The sequence below is a fragment of the Anomaloglossus baeobatrachus genome, chromosome 5 (assembly GCF_048569485.1).
Source record: "Anomaloglossus baeobatrachus isolate aAnoBae1 chromosome 5, aAnoBae1.hap1, whole genome shotgun sequence".
Lineage (NCBI taxonomy): Eukaryota > Metazoa > Chordata > Amphibia > Anura > Aromobatidae > Anomaloglossus > Anomaloglossus baeobatrachus.
The window spans coordinates 80,185,996-80,211,814 of NC_134357.1; the positions used below are offsets into that span (position 1 = coordinate 80,185,996).

The 25,819-nt window shown below is 49.8% G+C and overlaps 1 protein-coding gene and 1 long non-coding RNA gene across 3 annotated transcripts in view; one reads left to right on the plus strand and one right to left on the minus strand.

The window, feature by feature from the left end:
* Positions 1–640, minus strand: part of HTRA1 (HtrA serine peptidase 1) — a 41,566-nt gene extending 40,926 nt beyond the window's left edge. Inside the window, exon 1 of the mRNA XM_075348626.1 lies at positions 467–640. The gene's annotated coding sequence lies outside the window, so the exon portion shown is untranslated. The remainder of the gene's footprint in view (positions 1–466) is intronic.
* LOC142310868 (uncharacterized) overlaps positions 1–24,891 on the plus strand; it is a 193,234-nt gene extending 168,343 nt beyond the window's left edge. For both annotated transcript variants that reach the window (XR_012754220.1, XR_012754218.1), the window contains one exon: positions 20,245–24,891. This is a non-coding gene — a long non-coding RNA (uncharacterized LOC142310868). The remainder of the gene's footprint in view (positions 1–20,244) is intronic.
* The last annotated feature ends 928 nt before the right edge of the window (positions 24,892–25,819 follow it).

Genomic DNA, 25,819 nt, shown 5'->3' on the forward strand with positions numbered 1-25,819 from the left:
TATGCACACTTTCTAGTACTGTACTATGGTATTTATCACTTTACGCACACTTATTAAATAACTTCACAAATGTATTAGGACCCTCCTGTACAATTATGTAATATATATGACCCTTCTTTTCCTACACATTTTTCCTCACTACCAGAGACTGCTCGTACTAGTATTATTGCCAATGTATGTAAAGCGCTGTGGAATTAATAGCGCTATATAAATGAATAAAATTATTATTATTAATTATATGCAGTGAAATGTCTCCAGAAATACAACTCTTTGAGAAGATCATCTCCATCTAGTCCAGAGTCTTCTAGGACTGATTTTCAGTTGTCCTATCTTTTGTGAATATGAGCCTCTGCCTTCAAAGGTCGATCCCTTAGGAGATGATTTCTTAGTATGATTTAGGCTGGTTGTCTTAAGGAGGTTTCCCTGTATTTATCATAGCCCCAGTATATTGAATATACATACACACCTTGTGGCTGCTTGTACCCGGTGTATCCAGAGGCAGAGTCCCAGGAGAGGCAGCTCCAGTCACAGCCCGTTATCTCCTGCGGCAGATGTGATCCCCTCCCAGGTCCCAGGAGCTTGGATGACTGCTCTTTAGCTCTCTGTCCTCACAGCCCTGCACTGATTCAGCTTCTTTTATTTGGAAAAGCCCCAAAACAGAGAATTACTCCACCCCCGCATCTCATGTGAGGGAGTAGGGCAGCCTGCCAAGGCACAGCACTCAATACATACGGCAAATCAGACGTTACCGCACTGGGGACAACACCATATAGCACAGAGTACTCAATATATGCAGTGAAAGTATATGGTACTGCACTGGGTACAACACCGAACATCACAAAGTACTCAATAAATACAGTAAAGTATACAGTACAGCACTAGGTGCAACACCGAACACCACAAGGTACTCAATACATACGGTAAAGTATACAGTACAGTACTAGGTACAACACCAAACATCACAAAGTAATAAATACTGTAAAGTATACAGTACAGCACTGGGTGCAACACCGAACACCACAAGGTACTCAATACATACGGTAAAGTATACAGTACAGTACTAGGTACAACACCAAACATCACAAAGTAATAAATACTGTAAAGTATACAGTACAGCACTAGGTGCAACACCGAACACCACAAGGTACTCAATAAATACGGTAAAGTATACAGTACAGCACTGGGTAGAACACCAAACATCACAAAGTACGCAATAAATACAGTAAAGTATACAGTACAGCACTGGGTAGAACACCGAACATAACAATGTACTCAATACATACAGTAAAGTATACACTACAGCACTGGGTACAACACCGAACATAACAATGTACTCAATACATACAGTAAAGTATACACTACAGCACTGGGTACAACACCGAACACCACAAGGTACTTAATATATAAAGTATACAGTACAGCACTAAGTACAATACTATACAGCACAGAGTACTCACAATGTGGCACAACAGTGGTCACGGGAGCCACAGTGGCTTTGCTCTCCTTACCAGGATCAATGCTATTGTCGCGCTCCAGGGCAGCCAAGCTGATTGGATCCAGGCGGTCCATGGCTCGAGGGGTCCCGGACCCGGGGGCACCGTCAAACAGTTTTAAATGGAAAAGAAAAATAAAGTCCGACTACTCAACTCGCGGTTTGCAGCCAGGGATAGTAGGGCCGCCGCTGTGGATTCCAACTGGGGATGATGGATGGGGGCAGCGTGGATGGTGGAGCCCTCCGTGAGCAGGGGTTGGTGAAGGGTTAACGTGCAGCGCAATGAAGCAGTCCAGATAGAGAGTGCAGTTTGATTGTTTTTACTTACTGGCTTCACGCCCTGGGGACGTACTGGATCCCAGGTGCGCCGGTGTCCCTGATGGCTGTGCCAGCCAACCTGGTGCCACTCTACCTCCTGTGCACTCTGCTGTATGTGGGTCCTCCCTGGCGTGGAGCACTTGGAGGTCCTCCTGGTGTCTGGGTCCTGCCGCAGATGTCGCGGGCGGAGGGGTGGGAACGCCGCTCGTCTGGACTCGCTGGCGCTCGGATCCGGTGCTTCTGCTCCTCGGTGGCTCGAGCACGGGGCCGGACCCGGGGCTCGAGCAGCGCCTCCTCGCCCACGAGTGAAAAGGGGAAGTTTTTGGTGGATGTTTGGGATGTCGGTCGTGACGCCACCCACGGGTTGTGGCGATGGTGGGCACCACCGCTGCTGGTGACGGGGAATCCCGGGAGCGATGTCGGAGAGCAGCTAATGTGTTGACCCCTCCGTGGGTAGGGGCTGTGTAAGGTCCTGGTGGTGGAAACTCTGGACCGTGCACCGGACTCCTCCAGCGGAGCAACCCGGAGCTAACCCCTATACAGGGACTGTCCGGTCACCCCGCCAGAGGGCCTTGATGCACAGTAGCCGAAGCACTAGCGGTACAGGCACAGTCCGTTTTGGAAAGAGGAAGGAACATGTCCTGCAGGTCACAGGGTTCCAGATGGTAGTCCCGATAGCAAGGCTCTGGTTCAGGTGCCAGATGGCGATGACAGGTGGAACCGGATCCAGCTTGACAAGGGGACGGAGGTCACCACGTGGAGCAGGGGATCGGAGCCGGGTCCGGGCTGAAGAAGATGGTGGAGTCCTCAGCCGACAATCACCGACAGGAGTGAAGCAGCAGTCGTTGTTAGGACCGGTTGGCGTGGCAGGACGGGCTCTGCGAGACAGACAAGGGTTAACACTGGACAAGGCAAAAGGGGACCTGAACTCCTAGCTTATTAAACACGTAGAACAGGCCCCGCCCACCTGGAATGATAACCCTCTTATACCCTGTACCTGCATATGCAATATCCTGTTTCTGGACGCTGGCCCTTTAAGAGAGGGTCAATGACCGTGCGCGCGCCCTAATGCGCATGCGCGAGGCCCGTGTGCCAGACGCCAGGGCAGCAAGCGGTGCAGAGGAAGCAGGAGTGCCTGGCAGAGTATCCAGCGTCGCAGAGGAGCGCAGGGAGCGGGGAACAGGACGCATGGAGGATGCAGGCGAGGGAGAGGAAGCAGGAAAGCCGTGGAGGAGAGGGCCAGAGACCGGAGCGGTGAGCAGGGAGCGCCGTCGGGACCCAGAGAGCGGGGCACGGGACCCGGGGAGTGGGACACGGGGACCGGGGAGCGTGACAGGCTGTTGGTCCCGGAACCCCGGTTGGGCAAGTAGGAAGGAGGGTATAGGTGCGGGTGCCGATGCGGGGAGGCTGCGTGGGCGCAGGTGCAACGTTGCGGTGCAGCGCGGTGCCAGATGGCACTGTTGTACTCACTCAGACACAGAAGGACAGAGTCTCTGGTAAATCAAACGGCTGGATGGATGGGGCCCACAGCCGGCTGCAGTGTTCTCACTCTCCCCGGACGAGTTAATGATGGCTGTCGTTTTCCTGCACCTGTGTAAGTGTATTTGACTCCTATGGCTTCCCACGGGTAGTCCGCTCCCCGGCGTGTACGTGTCGGGAGAGCCCGTTTTGCCCGCAGGTGCTGGCCCTTGGATCTCTGGCCCTTGGCGGTGGCACTTATCCGGACGGGTTGGGCTGTTGCCTTCTGACGGGACTTAGGTGGGAATGAACCCCTGAGTCCAGACCGCAATCAGAGACTTTGACCTTTACGGCGGCAAATCAGGTGAGAACGCTGCTGCCACAGCAGCGACCCGGACTGGCCGATGGTCAGACGATCAGTCGGGTTCCCCATCTAGGTGCAGCGGGTTCCGGGGCTGTAGGCCGTTACCGGGAACGGTGGCAGAGGCAGCATACTCGGGACCCCTTCCTCCATCAGCTGCACCATCTCGGTCTCACCTGCTGCGGCGCGGCCGGGTCCCGGCTCCCACTCTATCAGGGCCAGCTCAGGGGCCTGCGTGGCTTGATTGCGGCGCTGCACGGCCGGGGAGGCCCATTGCTCACGGGCCCACACCACGGCAACCATCCTGCGTACCTCCGCCTTCCAATCCACCAGCTGCTGCAGGCTCTGCGCCCTCACCTTCATACAGAACCGGCCCAGCTCCCGCTCTAACCAAGCAGCGGTCCCGACGGGGAGCTCGCCTGGGCCGCAGTCTTCAAAGGCTACTCCTCCTCTGCTTCTTCCAAGCCCCGCCGCTCCAGCGGCAGGCGCCCCTGTGCTCCCGTCCGGGAACGCCGACATTTTTCCATCTGCTTCCCCCCTTGGTTCTTTCTAGCACCTCCTTTTCTCGCGGGCGGGGCTTCACCTTCGCATCTTCCCTGCTCGGGGAAGACGACTCGAGCGGGAACTTTCGCGCCCAAGATGGTGGAACTTCAAATTTTTCGGCCGGACACCACCGGCGGGGATTGCAAAACGCACTTCTACTGGTAAGTAGACGGGTAGGATCTTGTTCGTGACGCCAATTTGTCGCGGGCGGAGGGGTGGGAACGCCGCTCGTCTGGACTCGCTGGCGCTCGGGTCCGATGCTTCTGCTCCTCGGTGGATCGAGCACGGGGCCGGACCCGGGGCTCAAGCAGCGCCTCCTCACCCACGAGTGAAAAGGGGAGGTTTTTGGTGGATGTTTGGGATGTCGGTCGTGATGCCACCCACGGGTTGTGGTGACGGTGGGCACCACCGCTGCTGGTGATGGGGAATCCCGTGAGCGATGGCGGAGAGCAGCTAAGATGTTGACCCCTCCGTGGGTAGGGGCTGTTGGTCCCGGGGCCCCGGTTGGGCAAGTAGGGAGGAGGGTATAGGTGCGGGTGCCGATGCGGGGAGGTAGCGTGGGCGCGGGTGCAGCGCGGTGCCGGATGGCACTGTTGTACTCACTCAGACACAGAAGGACAGAGTCTCTGGTAAACCAAACAGCTGGATGGACGGGGCCCACAGCCGGCTGCAGTGTTCTCACTCTCCCCGGACGGGTTGATGGTGGCTGTCGTTTTCCTGCACGTGTAAGTGTATTTGACTCCTATGGCTTCCCACAGGTAGTCCGCTCCCCGGTGTGTACGTGTCGGGAGAGCCCGTTTTGCCCGCAGGCGCTGGCCCTTGGACCTCTGGCCCTTGGCGGTGGCACTTATCCGGACGTGTTGGGCTGTTGCCTTCTGACGGGACTTAGGTGGGAATGAACCCCTGAGGTCCAGTCCGCAATCAGAGAATTTGACCTTTACGGCGGCTCCGAGCCTGGTCGGGGTCTGAGTACCCTGCCTTGGTGCTTGGCTTCAATCTGCTCCCCGGTTCGATACCGGCGGGCCACTGCCCGACCCCGGTCCTACGGTTCCGCTGACCTACACCGACTCCTGCAGACGGCCACCACCGTCTGCCGACCTTGCTGAACGTGCCTGGGCTCCAACCCAGACACCAACAGTCTCACTCCTCTCACTTTCACCGTCTACCACAATCTACTGTCTTTTCCCACCTCCAGGCCTGTGAACTCCTCGGTGGGTGGGGCCAACCGCATGGCTCCGCCTCACCTGCTGTGGACATCAAGTCTGGAGGGTGGCAACAAGGGTTTCTGTTTGACTGGTGTCACCTACCCAGGGGAGGGTGTGTGTGTGTGTTGTTAGTGTACTGTGACCCCTGGGGTCCAGGGCGTCACACAGGCAGCTTGGACTGTTTAAGGGAATATGTCCCGGTCCCCACTTTGCTGCTGATGCCTCGGACGTTAGTGGTGGCAGATGAGTCCTGGAAACCCAGCCGCCTGGCAGTTAACAGATGGCTTGAAGTTCTGGTCTGTTCTGGGATCTGCAATCCGTGCGTGCAAAGTACTGTGAGCCCTAGATGTCCACCCCACAGGATCCCTCTGTCCTTGGAGCTTGCTCTCTCTCCAGCTACTTTTCTCCTCTGAGTGGCTGATCTTTCTACTCAGGTCTTTGCAGATTCTTTGCTACTTTCCTTTGTGTCTCAAGAGTCTGTGGTCTGTCTTGACACCTTTCTTACTACTCCTCTCCTCAACTCACAACCTTCCTCTTCCACATCCTTTCTCCGACTCACTAACTCCAATCTACTACTTCCTCTTCCTAAACTCTTCTCACTGTCTGTCTACTCACACTTCCCAGGTCACTTTCTCCTCCCCCAGGTCTGGTCTCTTCCTCCCAGTTGGCTGCCTGTTATCTACAGTGCCCAGCCCTGTCATCTGGCTAGGTGAGGCTAGGTGAGGCTCCCAGCCGGGTGCAGCGAGTGTAAATGTCCTGGTGTGCTAGTGCGTGTGTAGTGACTGGCACAGTCACCGAGCTGTTACCTTGTTTTTGTGACACCTGGTAACCGCAGGGACATCATACTATGCTTGGAGGCAGCGTGGGGACCTCTCCTTGTCAGGAACATTACATGCAACATCTCCTACTCCAGGCCAGCAGGGGGAGCTCATAACCTGTTTTGAAGAGAGCCTCTCTGTACATGCTGACCTGGGGGAAGGGTTAGGCTATGTGCCCACGCTAGAATGTCCCTGCGGATTTTTTTGCCTGAAAATCCGCGACTTTCGCGGCAAATCCGCACCCGCGGATTTGCCGCGGATTTACCGCGGATTTGCCGCGGATTTTGATGCGGATTTTTTTTTTTTTTTCCCCATTCAAAGCCAAAAATCCGCACCAAATCTGCACCAAACAATTGACATGCTGCAGATTTTTCCGGATCAAAATCCGCGGCAAATCCGCAGCGGAAAAATCCGCAGCATGGGCACAGCATTTCCAAAATGCCATTGAAATGGCTTGGAAGTGCTGCTGATGCAGATTTTCGGCAAATCCGCGGTAAATCCGCGGCAAAATCCGCGGTAAATCCGCGGTAAATCCTGTAGCGTGGGCACATAGCCTTAGAGTGGATAAGAAGGAAGTCAGGTAGAATGGTGTTGGTGAGGAGAAAGAGCGGTCGCTGTTTGAGAGCTTCTGAGCTTCTGAGTGAGCTTTCCAGGACCAAGTTTGGGGACATGTTGTGTACCACACTCAACAAGGACCAGAGGAAGTGAAGGAAAGTTGTCTCAGGAGATTAGAAATACAATTATACACAAGCAATGTTAAAGGTAAAGGTTATAAGACCATCTCCAAGCAGCTTGATGTTCCTGTGACTACAGTTGCACATATTATTCAGAAATTTAAGATCCATGGGACTGTAGCCAACCTCCCTGGACGTGGCCGCAGGAGGAAAATTGATGACAAATCAAAAAGACGGATAATACGAATGGTAAAAGAGCCCAGAAAAACCTCTAAAGAGATTGAAGGTGAACTTCAAGCTCAAGGAACATTAGTGTCAGAACGCAGCATCCGTCGTTGTTTGAGCCAAAGTTGACTTCATGGGTGATGACGAAGAAGGACACCATTATTGAAAAAATAATCATAAAAAAGCCAGACTGGAAGTTGCCAAACTACATGTTGACAAGCCAGAAAACATCTGGGAAAATGTCCTATGGAAAGATGGGACAAAAATGAAACTTTTTGGCAAGGCACATCAGCTCTATGTTCACATATGGAAAAATGAAGCATATCAAGAAAAGAACACTGTCCCTGCTGTGAAGCATGAAGGAGGCTCTGTCATGTTCTGGGGCTGTTTTGCACAGGGCTTCTTGAATTTGTGGAGGGTACAATGAAATCTTAAGACTATGAAGAGATTTTAGAGAGAAATGTGCTGCCCAGTGTCAGAAAGCTTGGTCTCAGTCGCAGGTCATGGGTCTTGCAAGAGGATAATGACCCAAAACACACAGCTAAAAAAAAGAATATTGGCTAAGAGGAAAACATTGGACTATTCTGAAGTGGCCTTCTATGAGCCCTGACCTAAATCCTATTGATCATCTTAGGAAAGAGCTGAAACATGCCGTCTGGAAAAGGCGACCTTCAAACACCAGACAACTGGAGCATTTTGCTCTTGAGGAGTGGCCAAAATACCTGTCGAGAGGTTCATGAGTCTCATTGACAGTTACAGGAATCGTTAGATTGCAGTGATTGCCTCAAAAGGTTGTGCAACAAAATATTAAGTTAAGGAGGAGGAGGAAGAAGAGGAGGAGGAGGAGGAGGAGGGCACCATCATTTCTGTCCAGGCCTATTTCATGAGTTTTATGTTTTAAAAAATTCTGTGGAAGCCAAAAAGCAGCAATGTCTGACTTTCATTTGTCCATTTTCATAGATTTTTTTATTTATTACTGCTTTTGTGATATTCAAGTAAATTCTGTGACCATTGTGGGTTTTGCTTTCATTAAACGAGGGGTCCCAATAATTTTGATCACGCGCGTACATAGTTGTAATTAGCTCTCTGGTGGTGAGCCATGACACTTCTCTATTTAAACCCCTAGCAGTCAGGCTCTAGCTGCCAGTTATGAGTTATACTTACCCTGGTTTATACTGAGTCTTGTAACTTTTCTCTCATTCAGCCTAATTTATTGCTGATCTCGGCATTTTCCTGACCACATCCCTGACTTTTGCTTTTGCCTCTGACTCTGACCTCCTTGATATAACCTGCCCTGAAAACCCTTCTTTCTGCCATCTCACTCCAGCACAGCTCGTGCACTCCATGGACATTACCCAGGCCACTGGTGGGCACAGGCTGCAAAGGGCCCATATATTCTTCTTGCACAGGGGCCCTTTTCAGTCTAAGAGCTCATCAAAATGCACAACTCCACCTGGTTCGGAGGTAGAAATGGGCCCCGTTACCTCTTGGGCCCCTGTGCTGCCACACAGGTTGCACCAATGGTATGGCCGCCCAGGCTCCTTCCCCAACTTGTGATGCTGCTAGGTACTGGAGTCAGACTGATGCCTTCAGGAGCAGTGTCACTTGCAGAGGAGCCAATGTCAGTGTCATATCTCCAGTCCAACTTCAATACAGAGTACTGGCACAGCAGTGGAAGAAGGGAGTGTGCTGATATAGATGCAAATTAGCTGATCTGGGCATAGCTGTATTAAATGACACCTCTATGAGGTATCAATCTGATTGGCTCATATCATTAAGTGACAGTGACTTAACTAGAGTCCGATGTGGGCCCTGGTGCAAGATTTGGACCTGTCATCCCCCCACTGCATGTTAGTCAGATGTATGAACCCTTATAGCGTTCTAAATCCTTGAAAGATTTAAAGATATATTTGTTGCCCCCTCCCATTATATAGTAACGTCCCCCCCTATCTTGCACTAATGCCATCTATCCTGGGCCCATAACCGGTATATCTGTCCCCCATCCTGGACTCATCCAAGTATTTATGTCCCCAGTCCTGATATATATATGACCACCATTCTTGGCCCATCCTGATATATTCTCATGTAAAACGTCAATTGACTGGAATTAACGGTGCACTAAAAAGTAAATAATAATATTTCCCCATCCTGGTATATATGTCCCAAATCCTGGTGAACATGTCACCATCCTGGTATATATGTCCTCATCCTGGGCCAATCCTGGTAAATATGTCTCCTATCCTGGTATATATGTCCCAAATCCTAGTATATATGGCCCCCACCCTGGTATATATTGCCCCCATCCTGGTATATATTGCCCCCATCCTGGTATATAAGTCCAAAATTCTGGTAAATACTGTATGTCCCCCATCCTGCTATATAAGGGGAAAATAAGTATTTGATACACTGCTGATTTTGCAAGTTTTCCCATCTACAGTTGTAGATACACTTCAACTGGGACAGACAGAACTTGAAAAAAAATCAGATTGTATGATTTTTAACCCTGCTGTTCTGTTTGGGTCATAGTGACCTATAGACAATTTTTTGTGGCCCTGTAGATATTGTTCTATAAGTTTCTAAAACTTGAAGTTACTTCACTTTTCCTCATTTGGGGGACCTATCTATGAGTATTTTTTTTTTTTGTGTTTACTTTTAGCTACACGCCGATTTGTACACTTGTCGTGTTCGGGTCATAGTGACCCGGCATCATTTTTTACAGCTGTGAGGCCATATTTTCAGTGAAATAAAGGAGTTATAACCTCAGTTGGGTCTATTTATTGCATCTACTATTGTATATCAATTTATTTATTTCCTAAATTATTTCAATGGGGTCGTATACACGATCTGCCAGGTGTATGCATTGAGATCTGAGCACCATAAAAATGGCTTTATATTGATTATTTTTGGTGCGCAGTCTATACTAAAATGTAGAGCGCATCCAGAGAGATCATTAGGTGTGCACTACTACACGTGTATATTCTGCGCAGAGCGCACTGTGTAAGAGGGCCTTATTTTGTAAAGCTGAGCTCTAAAGGCCTCCAAATGATTTTTTTTTTTGCTAAGTAAGGCTATGTGCGCACGTAGCATTCTGCCCTGCAGAAATTTCTGCAGCGATTTGAACAGCACACGTGTGCTTCAAATCGCTGCAGAAAGAGTCCGTAATGAAAAAAAAAAAAGCGATTCCATGCGCTCTGACTGCAGCCCCTCACATAGACAGAGCGGGACCTGCAGGCAGAGCACATGAAAGAAGTGACATGTCACTTCTTAGAACGCGCGCTACGGGCAGCAGCCGAAGCGCTGCGCTCTAATACGCCACGTGCGCACGTCTCCTGCATAATCTTCATAGATTATTCTGGGGACGCAGGACGCATGCAGTTACGCTGCAGTGCAGATTGCAGCGTAACTGCATGCAAATACGCAACGTGCGCACATAGCCTAAGTCTGTCTTCCTGGCTTATCTCCTTGTTTTCAGAAGGGTTCTTATCTTCTCTGCTCTTATCACTACACATATGCTAGCACACTTAAGGTACCATCACACTAAGCGACGCTCCAGCGATCCCACCAGTGACCTGGCAGGGATCGCTGGAGCGTCGCTACATGGTCGCTGGTGAGCTGTCAAACAGGCAGATCTCACCAGTGACCAGTGACCAGCCCCCAGCCAGCAGCGACGCGTGGAAGTGATGCTGCGCTTGGTAACTAAGGTAAATATCGGGTAACCAAGGAAAGCCTTCGCTGGTTACCCGATATTTACCCTGGTTACCAGCGCACACCGCTTAGCGCTGGCTCCCTGCACTCCTAGCCAGAGTACACATCGGGTTAATAAGCAAACCGCTGTGCTTATTTACCCGATGTGTAGTCTGGCTACTCGTGCAAGGAGTAGGGAGCCGGCACTGTCAGCGTGAGAGCGGCGGATGCTAGTAACTAAGGTAAATATCGGGTAAACAGCGAACCACTTCACGGTTACCCGATGTTTACCGTGGTTACCAGCGTCAGCAGAAGCCGGCTCCTGCTCCCTGCACATTCAGTTGTTGCGCTCTCGCTGTCACACACAGCGATGTGCGCTTCACAGCGGGAGAGCAACAACTAAAAAACGGTCCAGGACATTCAGCAACAACCAGCGACCTCAGAGCAGGGGCCAGGTTGTTGCTGGATGTCACACACAGCAACATCGCTAGCAAGATCGCTGCTATGTCACAAAAATCGTGCGTCAGCAGCGATGTTGCTTAGTGAGACGTGGCCTTTAGCCATTTGACCTTTCAGTTTCTTTGGACAGCAGCTCTGTACACATCTCTGTTCCAGGTTGTATCTTGGCTTTTTACAGGTATCTAGATTGTTATGGTTTTCTTATTCAATTCTGTTGGTAGATTGTATATTGTAAAAGAATACTTTTATTTTATTTTTTTACATGTACTTAGTGTTATTACTGTGTGATTCTGTAAGCTATAGGTCAGTGCATACTGTCTGCAAAGCTGACAAACTTATTTCAGCTAAGAGCTGTTTTTTTTCCTTGGCTCCACAAAATGTTTGATTTGCTTGTTTTGGTTTGTTTTTTTTACCACATATGTGTAGTTTGCTATTTTCGTTTTTCTTATTACTAAGTTTTTTCTGAATAAAAAAAAAAAGATTTCAATTTCATTTTTCTTTTTTTTTTATTACCAAACATGTTTCCATACAGTCTAGTAAGCAAAAGGTATAAAAATAATTGAGTTAGAGTATCTAAAATCAAGATTTAATAAACCGGGTCATAGTGACCCAGGAGCAATACAAGTGTATAGTACATGGGAACAGAACAGCAGGGTTAAATAATTTGCATTTTATTGCATGAAATAAGTATTTGATCACCTACCAACCAGCAAGAATTCTGGCTCTCGCAGACCTGTTATTTTATTTTTATGAAGTCCTTCTACTCTGCACACATGACCTGTAATAATTGCACCTGTTTGAGCTCATTACTTGTATAACAAACATCTGTCCACACATTCAATCAATCACTCTTCAGCCTATCCACAATGGCCAAGACCAAAGAGCTGTCTAAGGACACCAGGGTCAAAATTGTAGACCTGCACAAGGCTGGTGCAATTATTAGAAAATGGAAGAAAGACACGATGACTGTCAGTCTAACTCGGTCTGGGGCTCCATGCAACTTCTCACCTCGTGGGGTAAGGATGATTCTGAAAAAGGTCAGGAATCAGCCCAGAACTACATGGGAGGACCTGGTCAATGACCTGAAGAGAGCTGGAACCACAATCTCAAAGATTACAGTTAGCAACACAATTACGCAGTCATGGATTAAAATCTTGCAGGACACACAAGGTCTCCCTGCTCAGGCCAGCACATGTCCAGGCCCATTTCAAGTTCGAACATAACCATCGCATCTGGATGATCAACAGGAGGCATGGGAAAAGGTCATGTGGTCAGATGAAACCAAACTAGAACTCTATGGTATCAATTCCACTCGCCATGTTAGGAGGACGAAGAAAGAACCGTACTAAACCCATCAGGTAGAGAATAGGTGGCCACATGTGTACAATTTACTCTCTATTTGCTGCTATGTAAGGTACAGAAGAAGCTGAAACACTTGTGCATACTTGGCCACCTATCTATCAGACATAATTTCCACCCTTGTATTTCGGTTTGACTTATTGCTGCAGCAATAAGACCTAAAATTGAGAACTAATGTATGAAAATACCTAAGTGTTATTAATTGTAAAGAAAAGAGGAAACGGATCATTTTTTTTTTAACACTTTATTAAATACAGTCTTTACCTATACCTAAAGCCATTGATCCAGAAGAAGGCAAAAAACCTGGACACGTTCAGCCAATTTGTGCCACAGGGGAAAAATTCCTTCTTGACCCCGAGAAAAGGCGATCAGTTCAAGAACCCTGGACCAAGGCTACACTACAACTAACTGAATTATAGGACAGTTATATCATACTAGAAGGTGGCCCGATTCTACGCATCGGGTATTCTAGAATTTACGTATTGTGTAGTTCATGTATGATTTTTGTTTATATATATATATATATATATATATATATATATATATATATAGATGTTGTTGTGTGTAGTTACCAAGTGTTTGTGTAGGGGCTGTACATGTTCTGGGTGTTGTCTGGGTGTGGCGGGGGGTGAGAGCGGTGTTGTGTGTGTGTTGCGTGTGTTGCGTTGTTTGTGGAGCGCTGTGTGTCTGTAGCGTTGTGTGTGTGTTGCGCGGTTTGTGTGTGTGTGGTGTGTTTTGGGGGGAGGTATGTTTTGTGCAATGTGTGTGTTGTGCGGTATGTGCGTATATTTGTGTGTGCCGCGGTGTTTGTGTGTTGGGTGTTGTGTGTGTGCAGCGTTGTCTGTGTGTGTGGGTGTCTGTGTAGGGCAGTTGTTTGTGGTTCCCAGTGTGTGTGTGTGGTGTGTTGTGCAGTGCGTGCGCGCGTGTGTGTGTGTGTGTGTTGGGGGGAGGTGCGCACTCCCAAACGTGCTCCATCCCCCATGCAGCGCACTCCCCATCGTGCTCCATTCCCCATGCAGCGCACTCCCCATCGTGCTCCATCCCCTATGCTGCGCACCCCCCATCGTGCTCCATCTCCCATGCTGTGCACTTCCAAACGTGCTCCATCCGCCATGCTGCGCACTCCCAAACGTGCTCCATCCGCCATGCTGCGCACTCCCAAACGTGCTCCATCCGCCATACTCCGCACTCCCCATCGTGCTCCATCCCCCATGCAGCGCACTCCCCATCGTGCTCCATCCCCTATGCTGCGCATCCCCCATCGTGCTCCATCTCCCATGCTGCGCACTCCCAAACGTGCTCCATCCGCCATGCTGCGCACTCCCAAACGTGCTCCATCCGCCATGCTGCGCACTCCCAAATGTGGTCCATCCGCCATGCTGCGCACTCCCAAACGTGCTCCATCCGCCATGCTCCGCACTCCCCATCGTGCTGCATCCCCCATGCTGCGCACTCCCAAATGTGCTCCATCCGCCATGCTGCGCACTCCCAAACGTGCTCCATCCGCCATGCTGCGCGCTCCCAAACGTGCTCCATCCGCCATGCTGCGCACTCCCAAACGTGCTCCATCCGCCATGCTGCGCACTCCCAAACGTGGTCCATCCGCCATGCTGCGCACTCCCAAACGTGCTCCATCCGCCATGCTGCGCACTCCCAAACATGCTCCATCCGCCATTCTGCGCACTCCCAAACGTGCTCCATCCGCCATGCTGCGCACTCCCAAACGTGCTCCATCCACCATGCTGCGCACTCCCAAACGTGCTCCATCCGCCATGCTGCGCACTCCCAAACGTGCTCCATCCCCCATGCTGCGCACCCCCCATCATGCTCCATCCCCCATGCTGCACCAGCATCAGCCTCTCTACCCGCAGCATCAGCCTCTCTGCCAGCAGCATCAGCCTCTCTCCTCCCAGCATCAGCCTCTCTCATCCCAGCATCAGCCTCTCTGTCCCCAGCATCAGCCTCTCTGTCCCCAGCATCAGCCTCTCTGTCCCCAGCATCAGCCTCTCTCATCCCAGCATCAGCCTCTCTCCTCCCAGCCTACCCCAGCCTCAGCCTCCCCCAGCATCAGCCTCTCTCCTCCTAGCATCAGCCTCTCTCCTCCCAGCATCAGCCTTTTCTGTCCCCAGCATCAGCCTCTCTCCTCCCAGCCTACCCCAGCCTCAGCCTCCCCCAGCCTCAGCCTCCCCCAGCATCAGCCTCTCTCCTCCCAGCATCAGCCTCTCTCTTCCCAACATCAGCCTCTCTCCTCCCAGCCTACCCCAGCCTCAGCCTCCCCCAGCATCAGCCTCTCTCCTCCCAGCATCAGCCTCTCTCCTCCCAGCCTACCCCAGCCTCAGTCTCCCCCAGCATCAGCCTCTCTCCTCCCAGCATCAGCCTCTCTCCTCCCAGCCTACCCCAGCCTCAGCCTCCCCCAGCATCAGCCTCTCTCCTCCCAGCATCAGCCTTTTCGGTCCCCAGCATCAGCCTCTCTCCTCCCAGCCTACCCCAGCCTCAGCCTCCCCCAGCATCAGCCTCTCTTCTCTCAGCCTCCCCATCCCAGCCTTCCCCAGGATCAGCCTCTCTCCTCCCAGCCTCCTCCAGCACGCCGTGCTCCTCTGCCGACACTCACAGATCCGATCGCATACACTCACACACACACACCCGATCGCATACACTCACACACACCCGATCGCATACACTCACACACACACCCGATCGCATACATTCACACACACCCGATCGCATACACTCACACACACCCGATCGCATACACTCACGCACACACACATTGATGATATTGCACATACGCGCTCATACTCACAACATCCGGAGATACCACATGCTTCTGGCCATGTGATCATCCAGCAGGTCCTGGAAGCTCACAGCACAGTATCGCCGCCGAGAAGCAAGCGATATCCCAGGATGTTGTGAGTATGTGGATGCGATGTGATGTGTGTGTGAGGTGTGTGTGAGAGTGAGTGTGATCTGATGTGTGTGTGTGTATGTGTGTGTGTGTGCTGTTATGTGTGTGCGTGTGTGTATGTTCCGCCGCTGCAGGACCTTGATGTGTGGATGAGATGTGATGTGTGTGTGTGATGTGTGTGTGAGGTGTGTGTGAGAGTGAGTGTGATCTGATGTGTGTGTTTGTGTGCTGTTATGTGTGTGCGTGTGTGTATTTTCCGCCGCTGCAGGACCTTGATGCGCTGGTAACTATGCTAGCATGGTTACCAGCGTATCTCGTCCCCCGCTCGCACGGGAGCCCACACCAGCATACACCGGCCAGCCCCAGCAATGCGAGGGTATGTGTCGGCTGGTTTGGCGGCGTACGCTGATGTGGGCTCCCAGGGGTACAGTATTCACCTGGTAGTCGTGGCTCCGTGACCGTGTCGGTTCGGGGAATGCGTGGGGGAACGGGGCCAGAGCTAGCGTGCATTGCGTGAGGGGGGTGGGGCGTGGCCGAGTTGCCAATGCCTGCAGGGTGCCGGGGCGAGAGGCCAATCTGTGGGGGGGGCGGAGCCTGGGCGAGCGGCCAGCCAATCCGTGTGGGGGCGCAGCCTGGGCGAGCGGCCAATCCATGCGGGGGGGCGGGGCCATGGCGAGCCCAGCGGCCAATCAGCTTTGTGTCACCGTAAGGACACAATTTTGGAGCAAGACAGACAGACAGACAGAATAAGGCAATTATATATATAGATGAGATCCCTTATGTGACATTCATAAACTGGCCAACAGATGAACTGGAATTAGGCCAGTGGCAGTATGAGACGTGTTTAGGACTGTTGAGCATTTAGGCCTTTAGACGTGTTTGAAGAACAGAAAAAACATTTGCTATTGCCCCAAACTAGACCAGATTTTGCATGCCATCACGTTTCAAGCATGGCTTCTGAATGGCCAGCATTTCCGGTTATGCGCAGCATGGAGCCGGGTGCACGCGTCCCAGCTTCAGAGAGGTCTACTACACATGACTGGAAGTGCCCGGCTTTCAGAACAGCGTTCACCGCGGACACAGTTACGCGCATCACCGCTGGTGATGCTGCATTGAATAGCATAAGTTAGCACACCCCTGTGGGCACGCTAACATGTTAAGAGGGCAGCTAGTTGGGGGATATAATGTCCTTGGGAGTAGGTCCTGCGTTCATTAGCATAAGATAAAAGATCTTTAGAAATACTTTTTCTAAAGATCTCTTTATCTATGCTAGTGTATACAGGGTGGGTTAGGCAGGGATTAGCAAACAGGGACGGTTAGGCAGGGATTAGGGAATATGCATGCACTGCTCGTGGCTCTGGGTGTATATTCATATGACAGGTTGTTACAGTTCGGGGTTCCCCTGAGCCCCCAAACTGCTCCTGTCCTGTCCTTGTCTTCTGTATTAGAGTTGGTCGACTCTGCAGCGCCGCCTGTCCGTCGCTCCAGGCGTTTGGCTGATAGGCATCAGATTTCTAGGGTCTTCAGCCATCCTGAGCCTAAGTTCCTATTATGCGCTACCGCGCATGCGCAGGTTCCCGCTGCCTACCAGGCTCTAAGTGCAGGATTCCCGCTACCACGCATGATCGTGATGTCACCGATGACGCGGCAGCCGCTGATTGGTTGCCGTTGTATGGCCGCAACCGGTGCCATTGCCAGATGGCATTTGGCTTGGTGCAGGGCTTAGGCCATAAAAGACCCTAGGCCACGCCCATCAGCACGCAAGTGTCATTTCTGTTAGTCTGAGGATCAGTCAGCAAGCTGAGCAGTGAGCGGCCATTGTGCCACATGTTCTTTAGTCTGCAGTCCCTGTGGCAGACTAGTCTGTGTGAGTGTATAGGACAGTGGTAGGCAAGGCAAGGTGAATGGTGCTTGTCGCGCCAAGACACCCGTTGCTCAGCACACCTAGGGTCAGCTCCTGTCCTACCAGTCCGCGGACACCCAGTGACGCTAACTAAGCTGCCTTCCTGGTCAGATCGTGCCCCCTACGCACATGACCGGTCCTCGTCCCCTGTGCAGCAAACAGGGCCAAATATACGTAGTGGTGTGCAGTTAACACCCTCGTTACCTATATATCTCTGCAGTTGCTACGTCCGGCACCTGTCTCTAGTGGCTTTGTCATCTGCCCGGAGGACCTCGGGTGACGACTGGGCTTCCCTTAGTTGCTCCAGTCGGTCCCCGCATAGCACAGGTTCACTTTAAAGGGCACATAGAAACCATCAACTTGTATGTAGACCAAGCAAGGTCCAGGTTCTATATTTCAATGCCCAGATGCCAAAATTCAACATACTGCAGAACATGCAGATGGATAGGCCTTATACATGGGACGTCATCTCACATGTCAACTTTCCGTACCGGAAAACAGAGAAATGGCTGTAAGAGAAGCCATTAAACAGATTCCAGATTTTGATCTGTATAATCAGTGTGCGATGACACATAAGGCATCTAATATAATATACAGATAGTCCTATCTAACACTAATCAAGATCATGGCTCTTTCTAGATTCTTCAGTCTTCCTTACCGAATCCAGACATACTCCCTGGAAAGAAAGAAAATAATGTTAGGCAATGGCTTAGAAATCTGAAGACTAATGTAAAAATAGAAGATGGCGTTCAATTGTGATCTGAGGTCCTTAAATTAGATTGTGAATAAATGGCCCATATGAGAGAATAAAGTATAACAATCCCCCACCTACCAAATTTTCAGATTCATACGTTCCAAGATTCCAAAATATAATAGTCCTAGGGATCCAAAATGGTGCAATTTGCTCCGAATCTTTACAGTGTATTTACAACAAATCTACCACTCCATATTTTTAAATTTCGCACCTTAATGATACATTTGGTGCAAATTACGCCAGTGCAAGTTTTTAAGCATGGTAATACACTTCCCAATGGTAGATGTCAAATTTTGCAAATTTTTATTTTTTTTTTTAGAAAAGTGATAATTTTTATTCATGTTAAAAATGTTTGCAACATAAATGTATTTATTCAATGTATCTTAAAGATGGCTATTACCTGTCTATATATGTATTACCTTTATGCAGAAGTGCAGTAATAAAAATGTCATATTGCCTGTCAAAAAAGTTACAGGTGTCCCCTTTTCTTATTTATACATTTTGGAACAAGTGGTTAAAAATGGTGTAATAAATGGCTTAAAGCATTGAAAAAAATTGGCTTAAGTATTTACAACAATTAGATATTGCAATTTGCTAAAAAACAATATTACATAATAAAAAGCAAATGGTACTATACTCATATATATAGTATGTTCCTGAATGTATGAGGACAAACCCCTCTTCCATATGGTGGAATAATGATAATTTTTTAATCTGAAATTAAGCAACAGAATCACCAACAATCTGTGCCAACCAAAGTTACCACTTGAAGAGCCACTGAGTGAAGTCCCCACTATGGTGTCTCCATCCCAGGCGCCATCTTTGTACTTACATCTCCATGTGTATGTCTCCATGTTTGCTGCACGTAACTCTGTGCCTAACAATCCGCCTTGTGACCTCATATAGAACCTTCATCACCCAAGTCTACAGATTCTAACAGCAAAGACTGAGCACTATAGTACTTTACACCCACAATCAGGAGATTTGGAGGGTAATGCGGGCGTCACACGAGACGATATATCGTGCGATATGTCGGCGGGGTCACGTCGTAAGTGATGCACATCCGGCATCGTTTGATATATCATAGTGTGTGACAGCTACGAGCGATGGTGATCGAGCAAAAATACTCACTTTATCGTTGCTCGTTGACACGTCGCTCATTTTCAAAAAGTCGTTTCTCCTTCTGTGCTCCGGTTGTTTATCGTACCCAGGGCAGCACACATTGCTCCATGTGACACCCCAGGAACGATGAACACAGCTTACCTGCGTCCCGCCGGCAATGCGGAAGGAAGGAGGTGGGCGGGATGTTTACGTCCAGCTCATCTCCGCCCCTCCACTTCTATTGGCCGGCCGCTGTGTGACGTCGCTGAAACGCCGAACGTCCCACCCCCTTCAGGAAGTGGATGTTCGCCGCCCACAGCGACGTCGCTTAGCAGGTAAGTGCGTGTGACGGGGGTTTAACGACTTTGTGCGCCACGTGCAACTAATTGCCCGTGACGCACAAACGACGGGGGTGCGTGCGATCGCTCGTGTGATCGCACGATAGATAGTTTCGTGTGACGCCCGCATTAGGCTATGTTCACACAGGGTGTTTTTGGTGCATTTTTTTTGCATATTGTTTTAATTGATTTTTCGTAAATCCATGCTAACAAAAAAGTTGCTTTTTACAGTCCCAGCATAACCTATGAAATTCCAGAAATCTCATGTACACACATAAACGCACATGCTTTTTTTCCTGAATGAAACAGCAAAATACTGCTTTTTTTAAAGAAGTGTATCTATTCTTTCAGCAATTTTGCTGCTTTTTTCACCATTGAAAACAATGAGAGTGAAAAAACACAGCTGTGTATCTTGGTGCATTTTTGAACAAAAGTGACTTTATTTAAACATGAGCTGTAGACAATTGATACACCAAAAATGCACCAAAAAATGCACCTCTTTTACTGCCAAGAGCTCAGGTTTTGCTGCAAAAAGAAAAACGCAAGAAAAATGCACTGTGAACATAGCCTAAGTTTAAAAGTTGGCGCAAGTTTCAATGATTGAAAACCATGTGAAGTTCCTCATTTACCTGTATCCTTGATCCTAGATCTTCTGCTCTCCTCGTCTTCACCTTCTGAGATGACCATCTGTGTCCTCGATCCTTCGCTCTCCTCGTCTTCACCTTCTGAGATGACCATCTGTGTCCTCGATCTTTTGCTCTCCTCGTCTTCACCGTCTGAGATGACCATCTGTGTCCTTGATCCTTTGCTCTCCTCGTCTTCACCTTCTGAGATGACCATCCTGTGTCCTCGATCCTTCGCTCTCCTCGTCTTCACCGTCTGAGATGACCATCCTGTGTCCTCGATCCTTCGCTGTTCTCGTCTTCACCTTCTGAGATGACCATCTATGTCCTCGATCCTTCGCTCTCCTCATCTTCACCTTCTGAGAGGAGCATCCTGTGTCCTCGACCCTTCGCTCTCCTAGTCTTCACAAGGTGAAGCTAACAATAGCCACCTGTATAACCTAATGTCACGTGTGTGACAATGAGTGACATCTCCTGTTATTAACATTGATAACAAGTAGTAATAATGGGAGAACATATTGGTTAGGATCCAGGCTGTGAGGAGCATGGTGATTAACCCCTTAACGACCCATGACGTACTGGGTACGTCATGGATCGTGATGGTAAGCCCCACCCCCTGCCGCCAGTAGGCGGCGGCGATCCGCGCACACATCAGCTGTTATCAACAGCTGACATGTGTGCCTGCTAGCCGCGGGTGGAATCGCTTCCACCCGCGGCCATTAACCCCTTACATTTTGCTGCCAAAATCTGGCAGCGATATGTATATGGGCGCCGCCATGACAGTCAACTTACCCCGCCCCCACCGGAAGTCACGTGACATGATCACATGACTTTCGGTGGTTGCCATGGTAGCACAGGGTCATGTGATGACGCCCGTAGCTAACATGACTCACTTCCTCTCAATGCCGGAATATAGCCGGCATTGAAAGTAAAGCAGCAAATCTGCAGTTCTCAGCTCTGTAGCTGAGATCTGCAGATAGATAATAGCGATCGGATTGCTGATCGCTATAGCCCCCTAGGGGGACTAGTAAAATAAAAAAAAAAGTAAAAAAAAAAAGTTTTAAAAAATAAAAAAAATAAAAAAAACCTAAAAGTTCAAATCACCCCCCTTTCTCCCCATTGAAAATTAAAGGGTTAAAAAAATAAAAAATACACACATATTTGGTATCGCCACGTTCAGAAATGCCCGATCTATCAAAATATAAAATCAATGAATCTGATCAGTAAACGGCGTGGCGGCAAAAAAATTCCAAACGCCAAAATTACGTTTTTTTGGTCGTCGCAAATTTTGCGCAAAATGCAATAACAGGCGATCAAAACGTAGCATCTGAGCAAAAATGGTACCGTTAAAAACGTCAGGTCGAGATGCAAAAAATAAGCCATCACTGACCCTCAGATCCCGAAAAATGAGAACGCTACGGGTTTTGGAAAATGGCGCAAAACGTGCGCCACTTTTTTTGGACAAGCTTGTGAAATTTTTTTAACCCCTTAGATACAAGTAAACCTATACATGTTTGGTGTCTACAAACTCGCACTGACCTGAGGCATCACAAAAATACCTCAGTTGTACCATATAGTGAACATGGTTAATAAAATATCCCAAAAACTATTGTACGATCACACTTTTTTTGCAATTTTTCCGCACTTGGAATTTTTTTGCCGTTTTCCAGTACACTATATGGTAAAACTTATGGTTTCATTTAAAAGTACAACTCTTCCCGCAAGAAACAAGCCCTCATATGGCAAGATTGATGGAAAAATAAAAAAGTTACGCCTCTCTGAAGAAGGGGAGCAAAAAACAAATATGCAAAAACGGAAAGTACCCGGGGGCTGAAGGGGTTAAAAGAAAGTTCTGAAAGTAAAATATGTTTATTCTGTCTGCAAAATAAATGACCTTATGATAATGTATTTCTACGACAGATTACGAGCGCCTGACGACAGCAATTTTCTCCCTTATACAACAGTTATAGAAATAGAGGTCTCACTATTAATAAAAATGTAGCCGTTGCCCATAGCAACCTGATGAATTACAGCTTAGAGGGGGGGTTTTGTGCTAATATTTCTGGTTGTTATTTTTTTTTCCCCAGCAAAAACACTGTGGCAATAGGTTTGAGTTAAACAATGCATTTTCACGCCATTTTTGTGCTTTTTGGGGGGTACTGACAGGTTTTTCTAAACTCGGCTTTCTTTAGTTTTAGCTTTTTTCATGCCTTTTAAAATTTTCCAATGACATCTTTAACAACCGCTGCTAACGGTATAAAATCAGGCAATAAGTAGGAGTCACTTCACTGATCCTCCTGGGACAATGCTGCCCGAGCCCCTGGCAATGCTTGCATGCATGAATTGAAGTGTAGACATGTGGCTCTTGCCATCAGACACTCACTGTAGCCATGTAGTCATGTAGTGTAGCCATGTGCTCATGGTTATGGAAGACATTCACATAGTACTGGTAGTGGGTTTCATCATGGTGGCACGGGGACCAGTTGCTCATTGGCTAATGGCTCATTAGACAAGCTGATCCAGGCTGTTACATGGTGACCAATCTGCTATATACAAGGCGGTGATTTACTGGCCTGTTTGCATAATTGGCATCCATGGCAGCAGACTTACTCCATCCCACTGGTGGACATGACAGAAACTGTGTGCAAGAAAAATATATGAGCCCTTTGCAGCCTAAAGCGGGCTTTACACGCTGCGACATCGCTAATGCGAACTCGTTGGGGTCACGGAATTCGTGACGCACATCCGGCCGCATTAGCGATGCCGTTGCGTGTAACACCGATAAGCGATTTTGCATCGTTGCAAAAACGTGCAAAATCGCTAATCGGCGACACGGGGGTCCATTCTCAAATCTCGTTACTGCAGCAGTAACGATGTAGTTCGTCGCTCCTGCGGCAGTACACATCGCTGCGTGTGACGCCGCAGGAACGAGGAAGCTCCCCTTACCTGCCTCCCGGCCGCTATGCAGAAGGAAGGAGGTGGGCGGGATGTTACGTCCCGCTCAGCTCCGCCCCTCCGCTGCTATTGGGCGGCGGTTCAGTGACGTCGCTGTGACGCCGCACGGACCGCCCCCTTAGAAAGGAGGCGGTTCGCCCGTCACAGCGACGTCGCCGGACAGGTATGTATGTGTGACCGGTCTGGGCGATGTTGTGCGGCACGGACAGCGATTTGCCCGTGTCGCGCAACAGATGGGGGCGGCTACCCACACTAGCGATATCGGGACCGATATCGCAGTGTGTAAAGTAGCCTTAAGAGCTCATCAAAATGCACAATTCCACCTGGATTGGAGGTAGAAATGGGCCCGTTTACCTCCTGGGCCCCTGTACGACTGCACAGTTGCACCAATGGTATGTCCGCCCCTGACCCAGGGGACCCTGAGTAAGTCAGGATCCTTGTATATGTGCCGCCCCCGCGACAGCCGACGGGCTGCTCGGATCCGAATCCGCAGTGGCTCGAGGGCTCTCTGGACCCAAGGTGGGGTCGCGCGGCCTCTCGAAATAAAAAGGGGGGTGTTTTTGGATAGGGTGGATTGGATAGTGTTCGTGACGCCACCCACGGTGCGTGTTAAGGCAGGATACCACCACTGCTGCGTTGGGAAAGGAGCGCCTGGGAGCGATGGGCTGGAAGCTTAAGATGTTAACCCCTCCGTGGGCAGGGGGAAGGTGTCCCGGGGCTCTGTAAGAATGGCTGGGGACCCGTTGGGGCAAAAGGGGCACAACCTACTCACACAGTCCAGATACGCTGACACAGACACCGGGTAAACCAAAGTCCTTGAATATCCTGCTGCTGTTGTTAGAGCACGCTGGTCCATGCCCTTTTGCCGTTGCTGGTTGGTCTGAAGCCTTGTACCTTGGCACAGTGTTTAACTCTTTCTGGATCCCTTTTGCCTAAGACTACTCGGGTCCCGCTCACCTGTGTGGCTAGCAGGGTGAGCTTGCTCTCAGGGTTCACGCTTGGGATTTTCTGGACGTTTTTGGGAAGACCTATCCCCCTCGTCACGGTACTACCCCGATTCTGGAGCTGGTGGAGAACGGCTCGTGAAGACTCCGTCCTCGTCGGGTGAATTACTGGGCTGCGTGAAGCTACTTCCCAGCCAAGGGTCCGCGTACCCCGTCGTGTCCTGGCCCCTGCCCGGTTGTAGCACAAGGCCGCCGAACTGCCCTCCTTGGCAGTACCGTGCCCCTTGCCACTACCCCCTGCGACCGGGGTTCCAGCTCCTTCGGGCCAGGCCGACATCTGGTACCTGAGACGGGTGCAGGAGCCCAGCTCTGCAGCGTGACCTCTCACTGTCACTGCTGGACCTCAACTCTCTACTCACTAACTGACACTTCTGGCCCTCCTTCTACCATCCCTCCATCTGGGCGGCCCTATTCCCCTCAGGGTGCCCAATGGGTGTTTGGTGGGTGTGGTGCAGAGTGTTCCCCAGGGTTTGTGTATACCTGTTGTTAGCAACACCAAATGGACAGGACCCATAACCAAGGAGGAGCGGGTACCATGCAGAAGGGCAGGTTGCACGGCACCCTTGTGACGACCTGATAGGCCAGGGCGTCACATATAGATTTCAAAACTTCAAAAAGACCTCTAAAAAATGCAAAAAAGTGGTCAAAACTTTTGTATGTCAAAATGGTAGCAATACTCCAAAGACATACTTCTATGGACTTTAGATTGTGAGCCCCAAATGGGGTCAGTGATGTTTGTAAAGCGCTGCTGAATATGGTCGGTGCTATATGAGCAAGTAAAATAAATAAAAACTTTAGCTTGCCATGCAAGAAAAAAATAAATCCTCACACAGCTCCATCAATGGGTATCAGATGGTGACACGAACAATTCGTTCTTTACAAATTTTTCAATTGATATATTTTGAAAGAAATTATACAAGTTTGAAATCACCTTTAAGGGAACCTGTCACGTGCAATATGCTCCCAGTACCACGAGCAGTTCTGTGTGCATATTGCTATTCACTGCCTAAAGGTACTGTCACACTAAGCAACTTACCAGCGATCCCAACAACGATGGGGATCGCTGGTAAGTTGCTAGGAGGTTGCTGGTGAGATGTCACACTGCGACGCTCCAGCGATCCCACCAGCAACCTGACCTGGCAGGGATCGCTGGAGCGTCGCTACACAAGTTGCTGGTGAGCTCACCAGCAACCAGTGTCCCAGCCCCCAGCGCCGCGTGGAAGATGCTGCGCTTGGTAACTAAGGTAAATATCGGGTAACCAACCCGATATTTACCTTGGTTACCACCGCACGTGCAGAGAGCAGGGAGCAGCGCACACTGAGCGCTGGCTCCTTGCTCTCCTAGTTACAGCACACATCGGGTTAATTACCCGATGTGTGCAGCAGCTACATGTGCACAGAGCAGGGAGCAGCGCACAATGCTTAGCGCTGGCTCCTTGCTCTCCTAGTTACAGCACACATCGGGTTAATTACCCGATGTGTGCAGCAGCTACATGTGCACAGAGCAGGGAGCAGCGCACACTGCTTAGCGCTGGCTCCCTGCTCTCCTAGTTACAGCACACATCGGGTTAATTAACCCGATGTGTGCTGCAGCTACATGTGCACAGAGCAGGAGCTGGCAGCACAGGCAGTGAGAGCTG